Here is an 18,693-nt window from a genome sequence, read left to right as displayed (position 1 = left end):
CAAATGTACTACAAGATAGTATGTCACAGTTCATGTAGCATTAGCGGGGGCACAACTCTGTGACGTGTTATCTACACATAATCCTTGGCTAGGAATAGGATTTTTCCTTCTCACCTGGAGACATATATTTTCAGTTCCTTTTACAATGTTCTCGCCAGACTTTTTCCTGACCTTTGGCCAAAATTTTATTGACGGCAGTATGACTTTCACCGTCTAATTCTTGAATTGTGTCTGAGATGGAAACAATACCTTCCTTTCCTGACACCGTTTTCAGGAAATCTGGCAGCAGTCCCAGAACTGCCTCACCAGCTATGAAAGGGCTCTGACCAGGGCCTGGCCAGGGATGGACCATTCCCTCCTGTCTCCAGAGGTTCTTGGTGTCCTGCTCTGCGCTCAGGAGTATATTGGCCTTGGCGACATGGCCATCTGCAACACAAAGTCATACAAAGAGATACAGAAGCAACACGTAATGACCTGAGTATTTCAAGTATTTCAAGAAAAAGGTACTTTGAACTGGGAGCCCTTAAAAAGCTTCCCACTGTTTAATTTTTGTAAGGAGAATCCTCTTTTCCATCTTTTCATGTTCAAGAGTTTTTTTCCAAAATGTTGCTACCTTTTTCCAAAATGATTTCCTGTGGATTTTCTGCCGAATTCCTATCAGTCGCTAACTACCATTTCAGCTGATATTATCTTTCAGCTCTTTTACTTGGTAAAAAGTCTTTTCTGTGACAATCTGGTATAAAGAGTAATCTAACAGTGAGAGCCTGGAGGCAAAAGTCTCCTCTTGTTAATATGCTTGTTACAGAAATACAACTTTCTATGAAGACTGAAGCCGTAGTTTATGGGATTGGAATCTGGCTGAGCTTCAGCCTCAGAACAACTGTTCTGCTGTGATTTTCACTGTTAATGCTGTGTACTAAGTACTCAAAGGTTATGTGCTCCTTAAAGGGAGCTTTAATGCTTTAGCTACTGTATTATAAACTATCCAGTGTTTGTGATTTAAGTTGAAGACTGCTGAAAACTCTTGAGAGCTTCTGGTATCAGCTGTCTGAAGTACTGGCAGTATGGTATATGTTCTCTTGCTTTTAGGAAAGGCATAGGGTAATAGAAAGTTGACAGTGCATAATTTTCTAATTATGTGGCATGCTTCCCAATTCACAGGCCCACTGGCAGTTTCAGAGAAACAAGAGGATAAATGTGCAACTGACCTCCCATCCACACAATGACACCTTAGAGGGTCTAAAAGTTCCAGTCGAATCCACAAACATTCAGGTAAGGATCTTTTATAGCTTTTCATTATAAAACACTGATAGAATTAATTTTTAGCTCAAGCAAGCAGCTCTGATCACTGTGCTTTAGGGAACAAAATGTTTTTAATACTTCAAGTTGTAATGATCAAGTCGGGGTGAGAGCAGAGATGTCTGCATCTCTATCTGCAAGCAATTGCAGTCATTGCAGGGAAACAAAGCCTGAGGGAAGAGGAACACTAAATATTTTCAGAGACATAAAGATCACTTTAAATAGGTTGCCTCGTCAGTGTTGTGATTCAAGCTGATGTTCTGTACTCTTTTCTTCCATCCTGTTGTTATGCCAGGCTAATAATTTATCACACTATTGTCAAGGCAGACAAGGTGGATTTTGTTGTTGTTGTTATTTGGATTCTCAGGATAACTTTTTTACACAGACTTCATTGTATGTTCAATGTTAGAGCTAATCTCACATTGTTGACATTATAATTGGCCAAGTCTATTCCAAAAAATTCCAACAAAAATTACTCTATATCTTCAACTTCACCACTGTGTTGTCACAATGATCCACTACTGTTCATTTGTTCTGTATCACTTAGCACTGACCTAGACTCATATTTGGTCAGAATGCAGTAAGTGAAGGTCATTCCTAATTGCAGTGCTACCTTAGGATAGAGAGTTGAAACTGATTTTTATTTAAAATATTTACTTCTGTGGTACTTTACCTAGATCCTGCCATAGAGTTGCAAATACTTTCTGTAGTTATGTACGAGTGATCTGAGAATTGCTATGGGCTCATTGAGTCTTACTCATGGGAATAATACCACAATTACTAAATTGTTTATTTGGGCTAATCCAGAAAAGGTGTTATGCCCAAATTAGCTTTGATTGTACAGAACACTCGTACGGGGAGTTCTGTAGTTGTATACTTGGAACGACACCATTACATGTTTCTGTGCTCTCCATCTGAGCGTTCTTATGATACACGTCCTCCTAGACCAGAAAAGCACACAGAGGATTGTCAAATTATTTTACAGGTGGAAAATTAAGTCATTTCCCTAGAGCTACATAGGAAGTCATAGGACTCAAGAGGCTTCCCTATCTCCTGTTCCATGTTCTAAATCACAGGACCATCTCTCATCCCTAATTTTTTGTAGTTGTCTAAAGTGAGCCTCAAAACCAATGTACGTGATTGCTCAGTGAAGGAGATTTCACAGATATGCAATAAAGGGCACATTAACAATCTTTATATGTCTACGCCTAATTACTCAGGCTCTTGACTATGCATTGCAGAAGTTTTCTTTACTTGTGAATTCATCAGTCTCACTGCTCAGCTTTAATTACTTTACTTTTTCTTTTTTGATTAATTTGTATTGTAGCATTGATGTACTTCATTGTTCTACTTAAAATAATTGAATAACAAAACCTTAAAATTCTTTGCATGTGGTGTCTATAAATTTATATCTAACAAACCTTGAATGTAATGTTTCCAAGCCACCTAAAGCAGAGCAGCTCAGGCATTCCTGTGCAAACACTATTCTATTGTGGTGTTTATCACAGTAAAATTGTGGGTTTTTTCATTGAGCTGTGTGTTCTGAGCAAGATGCACAAGTGCATAAGAGACGAGAGCCCGGGGCTTTATTTGATCGCAAGCTTCATACAATCTGACTGGGTCAATGAGTTTTTCCAGACAATTTAGACAATTTTCTCTCTGCAGATGAAATCCTTGGATTTCACCTTAGTGTTTATCAAGGTAAGCTTCACTAAGTATCTCAGAAGTCTCTCTAGTTTGTTGCGGTTTTTTGAGTTGTACCCACCTTCTTCTGGTAGAAAATAAAAAGATATTGATACTAATTTAGGACTGATTTACTCTTCTACAGGTCTATTTTAACCTGTTAGATTAGCATGGTCACTACCATTGTCTCTTGTGTTAAACCAAAGTAGGATTAGCCGTCCAGAAGTACATCTGGACCATCCACGGACTCTCCATGTCACCTCTGCTATACGTAACTCCACGCAGAGTGTGGGGATGTGGGATATGCAGAAGGATGGTTGCCGGCACTATCTGCAACCCACACAGCAAATGTTTTTCCAGCTGATGGAGACAAGGTGCTGCCATTAATGCCCAGCAACACGACATGGCACTGCTGGAATGGATATCACTCCTTAAACCATCACAGTTCTTGACTAATCCACCTTTATGCTGCTGAAGTGTGGTTTGAATTTAGAACTTTCTAATATTACACTTTTCCCTGTTTCTCTGGTTCAGTACTATTTTTTTCAAGTACGTAAATCTGGCCAGAATTTTCGTTGAGGGACTTGGCATTTTGGTACGGAACTGTTAAATGTAATGAGGTTTAAAGCCCAGTTTGGAAGGCCTGACTTAAACAGTGCATCAATTATTTGTGCATCTGAAGTGAACCAGTACTATGTGTAGAGGTTTTGTGGGGAACGGGGCTACGTTGTACTGTATTTTCCTTCTTATCAGAATAGTAATTTTTCAGGTTGCGAAGTTTCTGAGCCTGAACACAACTAAGGTTTTGTTGTGACATTACTGGATTTAGTTAACAACATCACAATGCAACTGAAAAAAAAATAGCTCAACACAGGGCTTTGTTAGTTGTTAGTGAAGAAATAGTCTTAGAGTCACTGGCTGTATGGTTCATACCAGAGAAATGGAAGTTGTTATTCCTTATGGTATCCCTGAAAACTGATAGTGGATTCCTAGAAGTTAAACTTCTTCTGTTCTTAATTTTTGCAGTATTATTTTGTATAGAAAATTATAGCAATCACTTAAGTCATAGTAGAGATACTAAACAAAATATTTTTATTTCATACTTTCAAGTACAGTTACAAGCGAAATGTTTAGGGCTCTAATGTTCAGTCATTTAATATGTCCATATGCTGGTAGTGATGTGTTTAATGAGAGATGGCAACTTTCTGACAGTTGGAATGTTTACGATGAAGGGAACAGGGTAAGGTTTGCACTGGTGACTCTAATACTGTCATTTTTTGCATCTTGAATAATTTAATTTGGAAGTATCATGTTATTCGGACAGGATGAGAATTTGGTATGCTGTGCGTCTTCTCTTAATATGTTTGCTGTTTGTACAAAGCAAGGTGGAAAAAAGCAACAAATAATCCTAAAACATTTAGAACTTGTATCGGTTGCGTTTAGTTCTACATCCCATTTAGCGCAAAGACAAAGCAAATCAGCCTGTAACTGAAATCAGCAAAAAGAAACAGAGGATGTCAGCGCACACCACACAGAACCTTAAACAGGTTTCCATGTTTCAACCCAACAATTAGAGCACATCCAGCTCAGTGGGTCTTACAGTATCCAAGGTATTATCTAAGCTGTCTAGGAGTTACTGTTTGTGAAATGAATTCACATATGAATAGACACATTGGCAAATGCGTGCAGAGAGATGCCACCATTAGTCTGTTGAAGGTTTTAAAGGACCAACGAAGAGTTTCAAATATTTAGGTAACAGGGGACTTCAAGGTGCAATAGCTAAGACGACCATTTCAGTGTTCACTGAGAATAATAAAAACCAGTGTTTGAGAAATAGAGGTCAAATGCAGTTGTCAGATATTATTGGAGTAGGTCAGAGTTTTGTGGTCAAGTGGTGGTGTATTTCATGGGCAGCACTGAATTTATTTCCTTGGTGCTAGATACAGGTGTATGTCTCATGCACAAAACTGCCTGCATAAATTAAGGCCAAAATTGTCTTTAACTTGAAATAAGTATCAGTCAAAAATGTAGCCTCTGTTTAACAGGAAAGTCCCAGTTTGAACAAATGCCGAAGTTCTGATTTTGCAGATGAATAAGCATTCGCTCTATTTCAATCCTGTATCATTTCATTTGGAGCCCTAATGGCCCAGTGCTGCTGCTCAGTAGCTCACACTCTGCAGTCTCAGGTCACAGACCCAGAAAAGGGTCCGTGATTAGTGAGTCGCTTCTTGGGATAATTATGTTTGGCAGGATTCAGCCTGTCCATTGCTGCTATGGGAGGGGGAAAAAGGAATAGTGTTCTTTCAACATTATAAAAAGATTTTTGCTGAAGGAGGAAAATGTAGTTTCAAAAACTAGTGTTCAACTGCAATGGCTGAACAACTGTGCTGAAAATGCTGGGATTTTTCTGGCTTCATTCACTTGCAGGATTTCTAGCTTCCATGTCAGTGAGGGCAGACGACCTAGTGACTCTGTCCTTACTGTGCAGACAAAACACCTCAGCAGGCAGGTGTTCAGGGAACAGGGCAGACCCTTGAGGGAGACAATAGGTGACTTCAAAATTGCAGGATGCTTCATTGTGCATTTGAAGAAAGCCAACAGAATATTTTCATATAGTAGATATTTTATATTTCTTATGCTTCTCCAGCTGTTGCATTATCAATTTATGCAATTTTGGTATTATCTCTTGCAGGCTTGCCCTATCCTTCCATGACGTTCAGTGGCATTCATTTCTGTAAAAGTGTCTTGCTAAGTTATGCCAAGGCAAATACTAGCAGAACTGTATCCATGCTAGGAAATGGCACCAGTGTAACTATAAACTGAGACAGTTAAATCAGCACTGTGTGTAGACTTAAGTGCTCTGCTGGATTTTAGTCAAAACACCTTAAAAGTAGTGTTAAATTTTGGGTTTGTGCCAGCTGTGGGCCAAACTCAGCCACCTGTATTCATATTTTATGCTTAGCCATGAGTATGTTCAAAACTTAAGACTGGGGAAAGTCCCACTGAAATCATTTAGAACTTAAGGATATGCATCTGCTTAACCTCTTTTCTGACTCAGGAGGGACTTCAGCATATACTTAGAGAGAATTCTATGCTAAAGTTTTATGCTAAATAAGTACCTTCATTTTTTCAAATGGCAATGTAGAAATTCTTATTTTCAATGTAATAGGAAAATTCCTAGAATCAGTCAGCCAAAGATAATTGCTGTTTGGAGAGCTCTGAATACACACACTGAGAAATGTACATTTTATCCAAGGAAAAACATACCTCTTTAAATCAGTACAACCGACAAGGCAATATTATTTTTATTAGCACATATGCCGTAATGCTGAAAGTTGTTACACGTTTGACTCAACCCAATAATCACACAAGGTAAATGGTATTCAACCAGGAGTGTATTGCCTTGCAAAGATTAATTAACCTAAAGGTTACTTTACACCGTTCTTCAGGGCAAAAAGTATTATTTACTCTAAGGTTACAGCCCCTTTAACTTGCCAGAGTACTTCAAAATAGTTTTGAAAATTCTCTTTTGAATAGCAGGGAAATAAATTATTCCACACGACATCTTAAGTAGAGCAAAAATAAGCCAGTAGATGTACTTCAAAAGTTATAAACTACACAGTTGACTCTTGTTGGGCTACAGACACTCCAGTAATTAATGCATTTCAGGTCAGTTCCACTATGGAAGGATTTCATGTGTGCACGGCTCAAGTGAGCTTTGCAAAAAGATTACCGCTCCTCTCCGGATTCTGAGGGACTTCCATCCAGTGCCAGGCCCTCAGAAACATCCCTTCTTCATCTCATATTTTACTGTTTGAACAATTCTGCATGAGATGTTAATTAAGCCTGTAGAATCTGATTCGCTGCATTTTATTAAATATTTTTTTACTTTTTCCGTATGATGCATTTATATCTTTTCTGTGCAAAAACAGTATCCAAGACTCTTCAGAATATACAGCTCTTGGGTTAGATTTTAGATGCTTGCACTTAGTCTCACTTGTGTAAATTCCGAGCACGGGTTGTTTGCCCTGCCAGCCTCCCTGTCAGATCATGAGACCTCACGGTCCGAGCTCTTGGGAAGGCTTTTGGGAGGAATATTTGTGTAGTACCAAAGGAATTCACATTGCTGTATGTTTCATCTCTGTAGTCTGGATGCCTCAAAACTTGCTTTTGAGGTGTGTCAGGATTTGATTCATGCTGCAGAATGTGCTTACACAGACCTCTGTGAGTTTTTTCCCTTTCTATACAAAAGGTAAACCACTTTTCAATCCCTTTTTCCTTTCCCAAAGCTCTGTTGCCTCCCTTCTGGACAGGGAACGAGATAACACATTTAAGCAGTGAACAACATGACATTTTAACATTAATCCTTAATGTTATTTTATTGAAATGTGTAAACATGTATATTTTTCACTGTCTCGTACACCATTATAATTTCTTTTACTCTGTTAAATTCAGATGTAATTTAGGATGGAAGAATACCTTTTAGAATTACACCTGCAGCCTGTAGTATTATTATGACTTTTCCATGGCATGACAGTGATGTTTCAACAATCTATACATATTGATTTAGGCTGATAATAAACAATTTGATTAGGCTCTATCTATAGGCTGTCATTTCAATCACTGTCACTGGTCCAATAGAGTGGAAGGCAGCTAGCAGACACATATGGCAAGATTTCTCAAAATAAGAAACTCTGGCCTGATTAGAGCCCTAGGTTCAGTGAATTGGACAAGACAGCTCAGCTGCCAGGTTATTAACTCCCTCAGAAAATACTCTGCCTTTTCCCCGGGGCCAGCCTGAATATTCTGATCTGGATCGATAAGCAATCTCCGGTGTGTACAAAATGCCAGCTAGAATCATTTGTCTCCACGCAGCCTCCTTACAAAGGGTAAAACACCTGCAGTACACGGCCTCCCTCCCTCCCCCCGCCTTCCCTGCTTAACTAATGACCCACAAAGAACTAACCGAATCTATTCCATCAGCAGGAAGGCTCTCTCAGGTTTGTTTTAATGATCACAAAGGCTACCTTTCAATCTTAGAAAAATTATATCAGTCATGGTTTCCCCGTGGCATGTTTATGTAAGTGATGCGAGCGGCGATGTAATGACAAGTGTACAGATGTCATCGTAAGAGGGCCCTCGGCAAGAAGATATCTCAGAATGTCAGAATTTTAATAACCAGCGCGCTGCTGGTAGGATTCTCTTTGGTGGTTGTCTTTTATATTTGTAATGTGCGCTGTGATCTGTTGCTTGGGCCAGATATTTTTTCAAGTGTGTTTAGCAGCAAAGGATACTTTAACGTTGATTAGAACAGAATTATTTTTCAGACTGGTGACGTTTGCCCGATCTGGTACCTATCCACACTTTTGTTTGTTGCAGTGATGGATTGTAGCGGTGTAACTTGTACTGTCTTTAGATCCAAAACATGGAATTTTCCTCCAAGTGATTTCAGAACCACCCCAAGCTCTTATTTTTTCAAGACAGAAAACTACTTCGTAAGATGCCTTACCCTCCCTTCTTTGGGTTAGGAAGTGTAGCAGATTTGAGAGGATAGTCCCCGCTTTAACACCTCAGCACTGCCCCATTTTTCTAATCCCAGGCAAAGGCAAAATTGTGTAAGGGAATGAAAACAACATTAATAAGAACAATCCTTACAAACAGGAGGCATGTTTAACACTTGAAAGAAAATATGATTGTGACAGCATGATGACAAAGATTCTCTCTGTCTTTTCATCTGGATTATGCAAAAATTAATAATCACAGGTATTAATAATCACAGGTATTAATAATCACAGGTACTTTTCTCAGAGAGTGGTCAGCTGTAAAGTTAACACAAAGCAAAGAATTCACACATCTTGATGTGTCCAGCTTCAGTATTTGGGTTCTGGTTAGTCCAGAACCCTTCTCCTTTTTTTAATATTTAAGAAAGCATATGTCCTTTCAAAATTCTGCTTAATGAACATATTTGATGAAATTCAATTCTATCTTCTTATGTAACTCTTCAGAGTTTGTTGCTTGGCTGTACTATTTATCTCATATGCTTTAATTTAAATACAGTAAAAAAGAAAGTCTATCTACTAATAAGCAGCCTTGACTCAAATTGCAATCAAATAACTGCAGACTTGCAGAAAAGCCCCAAACCTCCAAGTTTCTCTCCTTCACTGGTCATGTATTAACACCCGGAGGCAAAAGGCAGAACCTCCTATTGCCCAGGGAGTCTATAGCATCATATGTCCCATGTTTGCAAGAAATGAATGCTGAATCTCCTTAGCTATCTACATCGAATATTTACAAAGTAAATTCTTATGCTAAATACCTGTTTCTGAGTATGGATTAAAATTCTTTCAAGAATAGAGGCCAGTTTTAACTTGTTTTTCCAGGCTATTGAACTAGCTCCTCATCCAGCTGTAAATGATGGCGCGATTCTGACCTCAGTTGATGTAACTGTTAACCTCTGTGCCTATAGAAAAGTTACTTTGAGTTAGTGTAAACTGGAGGTCCATGCCTAGTTACAAAAGGAAATGGTTTTTGTGTCGCGTTTTCTCGTGACAAATTAGTAAGACACATTGTACTTTCGTAGTGCCATCACTTGGAAAATAAAAGAAGGTTTGCGTTTACTCTCTGTCCTTCTTTGCTGCATGAGGTCTCTTTGCCCTGATCGTGTCAAGAAATCAGAATCCTGCCTTCCAGAGAGTGTCTTCCATATTTGCTATCCAAAACTTCAGGAAATAAATGATGCTTTAAGAAAAGAACAATGTAAGGAGCAACTTTAATGAATTGATTTCTCAATGTAGAAAACACATTTCCTATCAAGACACATATTAGAATGTTTATCTCAGGGAAAATGCACATGGTTTATATGAAAAGCTGATGTTATGTTAATTCCCATTATTATATACAGATAACACTGAGGAAGATGGAACAAAGTGCCTTTAAACCAAAGCTGATGACATTTTTTTTCTTATTTACTACAGTTTTATTGTAGTGAAATATGTTCATTTTAGCAGTGGAAAACCGCCCTAAATAGACAGCATAAGAGCAATAAGATGTCACATTGCAGAGCACAATTTTAAAATGATGTGCTCTAGAAGTAAGGCTTTTAGACATTTTGGTTTATGTATTAAAACTTCCCACAAATTTGATTGAGAATGAGCCTTTGATGGATATTTGCTGCAGTTTTGCTGCATTAGACTCGATTTATCCACCAACTCTCATTGTTGCTATTGATTGATTTTTAAATTAGATGAAGGCAATCAGTAAATACCACCCAATCAAGTCCTAAAAACATACTGGAGATTAGACAATTTAGGGTAATCAATGAAAATATTCTGTGATTTGCTACCACTCAATTTTGACCATAAATTACGACCATAACTTGCAAGTTAGTAAGCCATAAAACAAGTGGATGTGACAAGAAAAACTATAAGAAATGAATTAAGGAGATGAAGAGGAACCACTAGTGTTGTCTTTTAATGAGACAAAATTACTCTTTATACATATCTTGCATTTTTAGTTGAGTCTTACCAACAGTAACGGAGTACAAGAGCACAAACACTTCTCTCAGATTCTTTTTTTGTAATATAAAAGCTGTTCTTTTGTGTAACGAATCAGTTTGAACAATAACCAATCTACCTAAATGTATTGCAGCAAATAAATTAATGTAATTTTAGGTTTAGAACCTGCTCCTCGCTAAACCCCCTCACCTACCTCACAGGCACTTGCAAACACTAATTGTAAAGTCACACTTCTATATGGTGTTATATCCTACAAAGTTTAAAAGGTATCAATAATTGAATGTTGTTTTAGACCAATACTTTGAAGAAACTGTGCTTAGACACTGTTTTTCTGTGATACATTTCACTCATTGTCAGTAGTCTCACAGCAGTCTCACCAGCAACTAATAATTCACATGCCTTAAAAAAGTCTGATTTAAAGTATATTTACTAGTTGTAAAGAGGTGGCCAGGTTCTTTCTATTTAGGAACTTCCGGATCTATTTGGGATGTCTGGGCATTATCCATGCAGTATTACTACGCTGGAAAGCTGCTTAGAGATATATAACCAACCATCGACAGCTATAGGCTTTATTGGAATAAATTGGTGAAATAAAGCAAATATTTATCATCAATCTTCTCCCTTCAAGAAGATGTACAGATGTGATACTGCTGAGTAGCATGCAAAAGCTGTCTTGGTTAATGACTTTATGATCCTTTTTAGCCTAAGGAGGAGCATTTAGAAAAGGTGTACAGAATAATTTTGGGGAGCGCTGGTTGTAGAAAAGGATGATATTAACAAGATGCCTTTGCAAGAGGAAAATTCCACACTACCCAGAAATTTGAGAGCCCTGCAAACTGCACAGTACACCTGGAATGGTGATGAGAATTAACATAGGACAGCACAGGAGGAGGAAAGAACGCCCGTATTGCACTCGCACACACTAAAATACCGTGATGTAGAAAGTGCCTTTGCAGAGCTTGATGACAGAACATTTCCCTCGCTAGCACAGAAATGCAAAATCCACAGGTGGAATAAATGCTGCAAATACATGGATTTGTATTTACCACAATTGAATTAATTCCCAGTAAAGACAGATTTCACATTGCAGCGGAGAAGGCAAAAAGCGGAGTGGGAAGAAGGCGTTAGTGCTGTTGCAAACAACAGATTAGTCAGCGAATCCTGACTGTGTCAGCGGGTGGACTCTGTGTGAAAGCACCCACAATTAGAACACTGCGAGGACCTCACGCAGAAATTCAAAGCATTTGCTGGAGTAGACAAATGTCTGGCACCAGCATAAAAGAAAAATAAAAGGTAGTTGATCTTAGCTGGTTGTTTTTTAAAGTCATTTCCTTCAGCATAGTGTTGTGGAATCAGGACTCACTTTTCCATGCAAGTGTATGCAACGAAGTATGTCCATGGAAGTGCTGGGCCCCTTGTGAAAACACGTTTCTCTCTGTCAAGGACACTTGACACATGAATTCTGAATTTAGCATTAGAAAACCGTCCAGGTCTAGTCTCTCAGATTTTCTGTGTTGTCCACTCTGTCTAAGACAATCCAGCTTGGAGAGAAACTATGTGGATCCCTAATAGAATAGAAAAACACCCCCAGCTTGCTAAATCCTTTTTTTTTAAAGATCATTGAGATTGACTTTTCATTAACTACTGCATTTTATCAGTTTCTACAGACTTATAAGATGTTGAGAAAGAAGTAAATTCAGCTCTAACAACAGCTTTTCTTCCTTCCAGGTAAATTTGGTACTAGGGGAAACCTGTGTGTCTTACATCATTGACATAATTTCTAAAAAGGACGTAAAATGAGACTGAAAGAGACATAGTTCTCTAAAATAATATTCTTCCTTCTGTAGGTACCTTTATTTCTGAAACTTGAGATTTGAACTTTAATTGGAAAATGCATTTGAAGATCAATTTCCATCTTCTTTCTCAAAGATTCTGGATGTGATGGAATCTTTGGTGGAAATTTGCCAGCTAAGCTGTGAGGACAGGAATGAAAAAGCTCAGAATTTGGATGGACTCCGGAGCATTTACATTCTCACATTTAAATATTTGCCTGAATTACATCTGAGCTATAACTTTTCACTTGTAATTTTTTACATTCACCCTAACTAATGATACTTGAGACAAAGCAGTGGTTACGTTATTTCAATATATCAAGTCATCATGTCCAAACTTACGTTTCTATGAGTTAAAAACCATACAAAACAAAACTAAATAACCTCTACCAAGGAGGACAGGAAAGGGAGAGAAAAAAGAAAACCCCTGACTTAAAACAAAGACAGGGACCTACTGTGTCATTCCTGATGGACTGGTGCAATACAATGAAGCTGCTCTATTCAATAGAACTTTTAGAATAATTGCCTGGGAGGTAACCAGAAGAAGTACATTTTACTTTATCATGGTACATAAATAAAAGGGCAGACTAATTAATCATATAACTTACTAAAAGTGCTTTTTATTTTGCCATTTAGTATGCCAGAAAGATCATTTTCTTTAATGTATATACCCAGTATTAACATGATTTAATCCATCATGTTCTGTATTATGAAATTACTTTGTTTTACTCCCTGATCCAGCTGAAGATCATTAACCCACACTATTATCTAAGTCATACATCATTTGAGTGTATTACCTCATATAGCAAAAAAGCTACTTCTCTCGGTTATACACTCCAACTAAGCAATCATTTTTTCTGGATGTTGCTGACAAGTAGAGCTGTTTTCATTAGAAAGCAGATGGTTCACTATTTTGATTCTGTTTTACCTTCACGTTTTCTCCAGCTCAGAGTTCTTTGCTGCCAGTCACCTTATTGTTTGCTCTCGCAAAATCCACTTCCTATATTCTAGATCCATCTATAAAATGTGCTGAACATTCGAGTACTTTGCCTTCCCCCAAAACCTCCTCTTTGAACGCCGCATGTACTCTGCATCCTCACTTGTCACTCTGCAAAAGGCAATGAAAGTTAATCCAACCACCTGAGCAGCAGCTTCAGCTTCCCCGGTTTTGCAGGTGTCTGTGAGTTGAGACACCAAAGATTTGGTTTGCACGTTCAGATTTGAGGTTGGGCCTGAAATCGCACTACGGGTGACTTTGCCTCTGTGTGGTGTTAAGGCAGAATCTGGCCGTCTATCATGTCTTGCAGTTATGGTGTCCGCAACATTGATATTTTCACCCTCTGAATCTATATGTACTGCATGTTCTGCCCCCATTCCATGGGTGCCTGGTAGGTATCAACGAGTAGTATTAATAGTTTGCAATGTAAATAAGGGCATGACAGAGAAGACAGCAAGAGTCACTCTGTCCTGAAGACAAGCAGTACTTACCTTATCATATTCAGAGTTAGCAACATGCGAATGTCATGGGAGAGATGCAGGCCTGTTGTCTACACACCGTCAATCCAAAGGTAAACGCTCACTTGAGATTTCCCAATATTTTGCCTCTGTGAACTGTGGTTCCCTTGTCTCCCTCTCTCTTTAAATACATGGATTTGGATTTGTGTGTGTGTAACTAGCTATGTCAGCTACCTGGGTATGAAAGCACCATTGGTTTCTGGAATACACAGAAACACATTTCCTAAAAGTCAATTTCTGTGGGGTGCTCAGCTTGAGTAGGAAGCAGGCATGATATCTAGTCTGTTCAGTAACCATGAAAAAATACAGGATTAACAACTGCCGCATATGTCCCTTGAGGAGCCCACGGATTCAGGGGGTTGTGTTAAAAAAGCTGATGCGCGTTTTCCTGGAGCCCCCAATGGGGACCACAAGTGCCAGAAGCTTTTTGGTATGATATCTGCAGCTGGGGCAGAGGTGATGGAAGGAAAGGCAAGGTGGGAGTTTCAATTCTTTTGGATTTTGTTTTGCATTTCACGTTTCCAGAGGCTGATAAGTGAATTACTCTTTTTTTACATGCGCCTTTCTTTCTGCCATCTGTTTTGTGTGGCCATGGTAAGCACAGTTTGGAAGAAATATCCCAAGAATCCAGTGTCATATTGTTACTGTGTGATTTTATCACTTAAAAAAAAACACAATGATCCCTTCTCACTAGCTTTATACACATTTTTTCTACAGAGGAAATATAAGATGGTTTGTATGGTTTGTGGTTTTTAATTTTCTTGTTTGTTTCTTTTAGGAATACTTTGAGAAAATCATATTAGTTATGTTAACAGTAAAGCAAAACCATGTAGTGCTTTTGATAGTCTGTAGAAACTTGTTTTCATTCTTTTGGGATTTGCAAACAACAGAAATTACCTGCTCCTGTTTGCTTTTGACAGGCATGTAGGAGAATGAATAAATCCAAATTCTGTGTAGAAATGCTAGGCTATTGTTATGAGTTACTACAGATTCCAGTTTAAAATCCTTTCATAAAAATGCTTGTATAAACATCCAGTAAAGTCAGATGGATTTTTTGAGTAAAAATAAAGACTGGGTGGTTCCTGAAGATATTTCTTGGAATTTTTTATAAAGAAAAATAATAAATTATATTTTGAAATAGTTCCACTTCAAGTAGCAGATGTGACATCTGTTAAGTTTCAGACTGGTTTTAGTTATCTCTAGGCTTTTGTCTTGAGAAGTAGGCTCTCATTTTAGTTAAGGGAGGAGACTAAATGTTCTCATTGCTTAAAACAGGAAGCCACTTACTAAAGATTAAATCCTTAGAGCTTAACCATCATTACATAACTTTAGTTCATTCATCATCTAAATATTTTGATTTTGATTGTTCTATACTGAAGATGATACTCAAAGACTTGCGTTCTCTGTTTTCTCTGATTTTTTTGCCATGTCCATCAAAACCTCCGTTTTCTTATAGCTTCAGGAATTTTGGTGGGGTTTTTTTCACTGATTTTTTTTTCCACATGCTTCCTAACTCATGTCAAACTTACAGTGTATTATTACCTTCTTACATTTGCCGTATGTAAAGATGTTTTCTTCTTTATTCACACTGGAAACTAATATAGAGCTTGTGAGGAATAAGGATACAGTGTTGGAATGGGTATTTCATTTTGTTAATTTTAAGGGCAACCTGTTCACTGATCTTAAGTGCATCACAGGTGGGATGTGTTTTAAAACAACAATCCTAAATAAACATTTACCTTTTTTTATTGTACAATTTTCACTGAAATTGTAGGAAGAATAAAGGCCTGTAAGGAACATGCTTACAAAATTCAAATAGAAGAGATTTGCATTGGTTCCAAATATCGTCATCTAGATGAACACCAAGGACAATGTTTAGTTATAGATTAATAATCCATGGTACAAAGAGTTCTGAACAAATTGGGGGAAAACATAAAGCTACAATATTAAGCAAAGCCAAGGCTGAAGGTCAGCCTGCAGTTACTAACCATGTTCAATTATATTATTGTTAGCGATGACACAACGTTTAAGCTATTGAACTTGGCACCACAAGCAGCCATGCGAATTGTACAGAGGAAAGAAGGATGAAATAGGTTGGGGTTGATTTTTACATTTCTGTTTATAAAGTCCATGGACTCTGGTCTAATCCCAGTCAAATGTAACCTCAGCATCCCACCTGAAGAAACCTCACAGCCATAAGCCAGCTGCAAATAATCCATGTCCAAGAGGAGATTTCTGGATGGAGCTCCCCTCAGCTTCTCCACATACCATTATCTGCTCCTCAAGCTGTCATTTCTCACAGGTGTTTTCTTATAACTGGGAACTGTCATCTCCTGACAGTGATGCCCAAGTGTTGTAAGAATTTACCTGCAGTGAACTGAGAAAAAAAAATGCACTTTTTGCTTTATACCTTTGACTGTTCCACAGAATGTGATTTAGCCTTGATGTCACCCAAGCCAATTCTTGTCTTCTCAAGAAAGTATTTTGCAACTACCAGATTCTGTAGTTGAAAGTAATTGTCAAAACAGAAAAAGGATATAACAATGACAAAAAATAGTACCGTGAATTGTTGGTGTAAAACTTTGGTTTTAATATAAAGTTAGTGGTTTTGCTTTAGCTTAACATACACAAAACTTCCATCAATTTTTCTAGCCTAGATTTTGTCCCTACCTGGATGCTAACAGTATCATCATGTAACATCGTAAAGTATCAAACCCTGGTAAAATAATTCCAAGCAAAACAAATGAGAAGCCATGGGAAATGATAGTGTAGGATCTTGACAAGTTAGAATAGAAAACTGTCCAGTGTACCAGGTGCAATTCTATGGTTTGTTTGTGGGAGTGGCTGTACAGGGAGTGCACAGACACTCCTGATGTTCATATAAAACACATGCAGAAATTTCTCTTGTTATTCTATGGAAATAAGTTATGTACACTCCTCAAAATGGTATCAAAAGCAGTGAGAAAATGTAAACTACTACAACAAGATATAATACTGGGCAATAGCAATTTATTTATAAAAATATGTTGTTTGCATTTATGAGCACTGTTCAACTTCCATGCATGTTTTGCTCTTTCCAAATAACAAATTAACCTTTTCAAATTCATAATGAGGTATGAAATAAATGAGAGGGTACTGAAGGTGAGTCATTCATTAATCATAAGCAAACTAGGGCCAAAATCAAGGACACAGGAGCACAAACTGTAAAAGTAATAGGTTGCATAATCATTGTATTTAATATTAACTACATTATGTTTTTCATGTGAGTTCTGAGAAGTTGATTTTTTATGTTTACATGAAACTAGTCCAAGGTAAATTTTATTTCTCAATATTTTTTTATCCTAGTGGTTCCCCTCTTTTTAATAAAGTAGAAGACATGAATTCTAGCTTGTCGCGTTATTAGGAAGATTTAATAGAGGGACTTAGCAGGAACCTTTAAGCCTACGGAAGCTTTTGATTTAAGATATTCCACTTTTGACTAGAATGTATTGAATCACATAGCTGCATCCCCTTCTTGTTTGTCATGGCAGATCTCCCATTAAGAACATAAATTCACCTGGAATTGGTTGTTTTGGCCAAAATAAATTGTTAGTCATATTTGGTTGTCAGAGAAAGACAGACCAAGAGCTATTATTTGAACCATTGGAACCATTCTGGGCCTTTGTTCAGTTCAATCCACAGTGATTACACAATGTAAAACAAGGTTGTTCACAGTTTACAGGTGACTTAAGTATTTAAATGGTTGAAATAGTTCAAGTGGATATAATAATAATAACAGTTTGTTTCCTCCCACAAGAACAAACTAGGTTGGAGGAAGATAAGGTAGAATGGTGACATAGGCAAGAGTCAACTCATGTCAAAGCCACTAAGCAAATGCATCTCCCTGTCCCATACACATTTGTTCTCTCATTTGGGTGGAGCTGGTATTGACGCTACTCTTACTTGTTATTTTAGAATTTGATGGACCCAGAATGAGAAAAAGAGAGAAGTGCAGAATGAGAACTATGTGCAGAATTACAGGCAGGTACCGTTGTGTTTTACAGCCCCCGACGTGATGCTCATTCGCGCCCTTGCCAGCTTTGTGTGTCTGTAACTCTGTGTAGCGCAGGAGTGCTCAGAGTGCTCAGGGTGACCCCAGTGAGCCCTGTGCCCAAATCCCAGCATGGCTGGGAGCACTGGGAGGCACTGGGCAGCTCTCCCCAGGGGCATTTCTGTTCCCTCACAGCATGGGTCACACTAGGCTCCATGCAACCCAGTTCTGCTGGGCTCAGTGCTCTAGACTAGTTCGTCTTAGAGGCATAAAGATGATGGAGTGGAGCATCTCCTGTATGAGGAAAGGCTGCGGGAGCTGGGGCTCTTGAGCTTGGAGGAGACTGAGGGGTGACCTCATTCATGGGGATCAATATGGAAAGGGTGAGTGTCAGGAGGATGGAGCCAAGCTCTTCTTGGTGACAACCAATGATAGGACAAGGGGCAATGGGTGCAAACTGGAACACAGGAGGTTCCGCTTAAAGAGGAGAAGAAACTTGTTCAGAGTGAGGGTGGCAGAGCCTGGCCCAGGCTGCCCAGGGAGGTTGTGGAGTCTCCTTCTGTGCAGACATTCCAACCCGCCTGGACACCTTCCTGTGTAACCTCATCTGGGTGTTCCTGCTCCATGGGGGGATTGCACTGGATGAGCTTTCCAGGTCCCTTCCAACCCCTCACATTCTGGGATTGTGTGATGTTGTCTGCAGGTAAACCTTGGAGTCACCCAGCAGATCTCACCTCACCTCAGTCCTCTTAGTAGTCACGGAGGCTGTTTCCATGCGGTGCTCTGTGTCCAGGCACACGGACTTGTTGGAGTGCACTGA

General features: G+C 38.5%; 1 long non-coding RNA gene across 5 annotated transcripts in view; it reads left to right on the top strand.

The window, feature by feature from the left end:
• The window catches only part of LOC135575333 (uncharacterized), a 207,069-nt gene that overhangs the window by 110,783 nt on the left and 77,593 nt on the right, over positions 1 to 18,693 (top strand). For 4 of the 5 annotated variants that reach the window (XR_010465885.1, XR_010465882.1, XR_010465883.1 and 1 more), the window contains exon 4: positions 1,162 to 1,272. This is a non-coding gene — a long non-coding RNA (uncharacterized LOC135575333). Of the gene's footprint in view, positions 1 to 1,161; positions 1,273 to 2,964; positions 3,001 to 18,693 lie in introns of all 5 variants that reach the window. The other variant, XR_010465886.1, reaches the window with a different exon arrangement.

The sequence above is a fragment of the Columba livia genome, chromosome 13 (genome assembly GCF_036013475.1).
Source record: "Columba livia isolate bColLiv1 breed racing homer chromosome 13, bColLiv1.pat.W.v2, whole genome shotgun sequence".
NCBI lineage: Eukaryota > Metazoa > Chordata > Aves > Columbiformes > Columbidae > Columba > Columba livia.
Note: the sequence above shows the minus strand (reverse complement) of the source record. Positions and strands in the feature narration are given on the sequence as shown.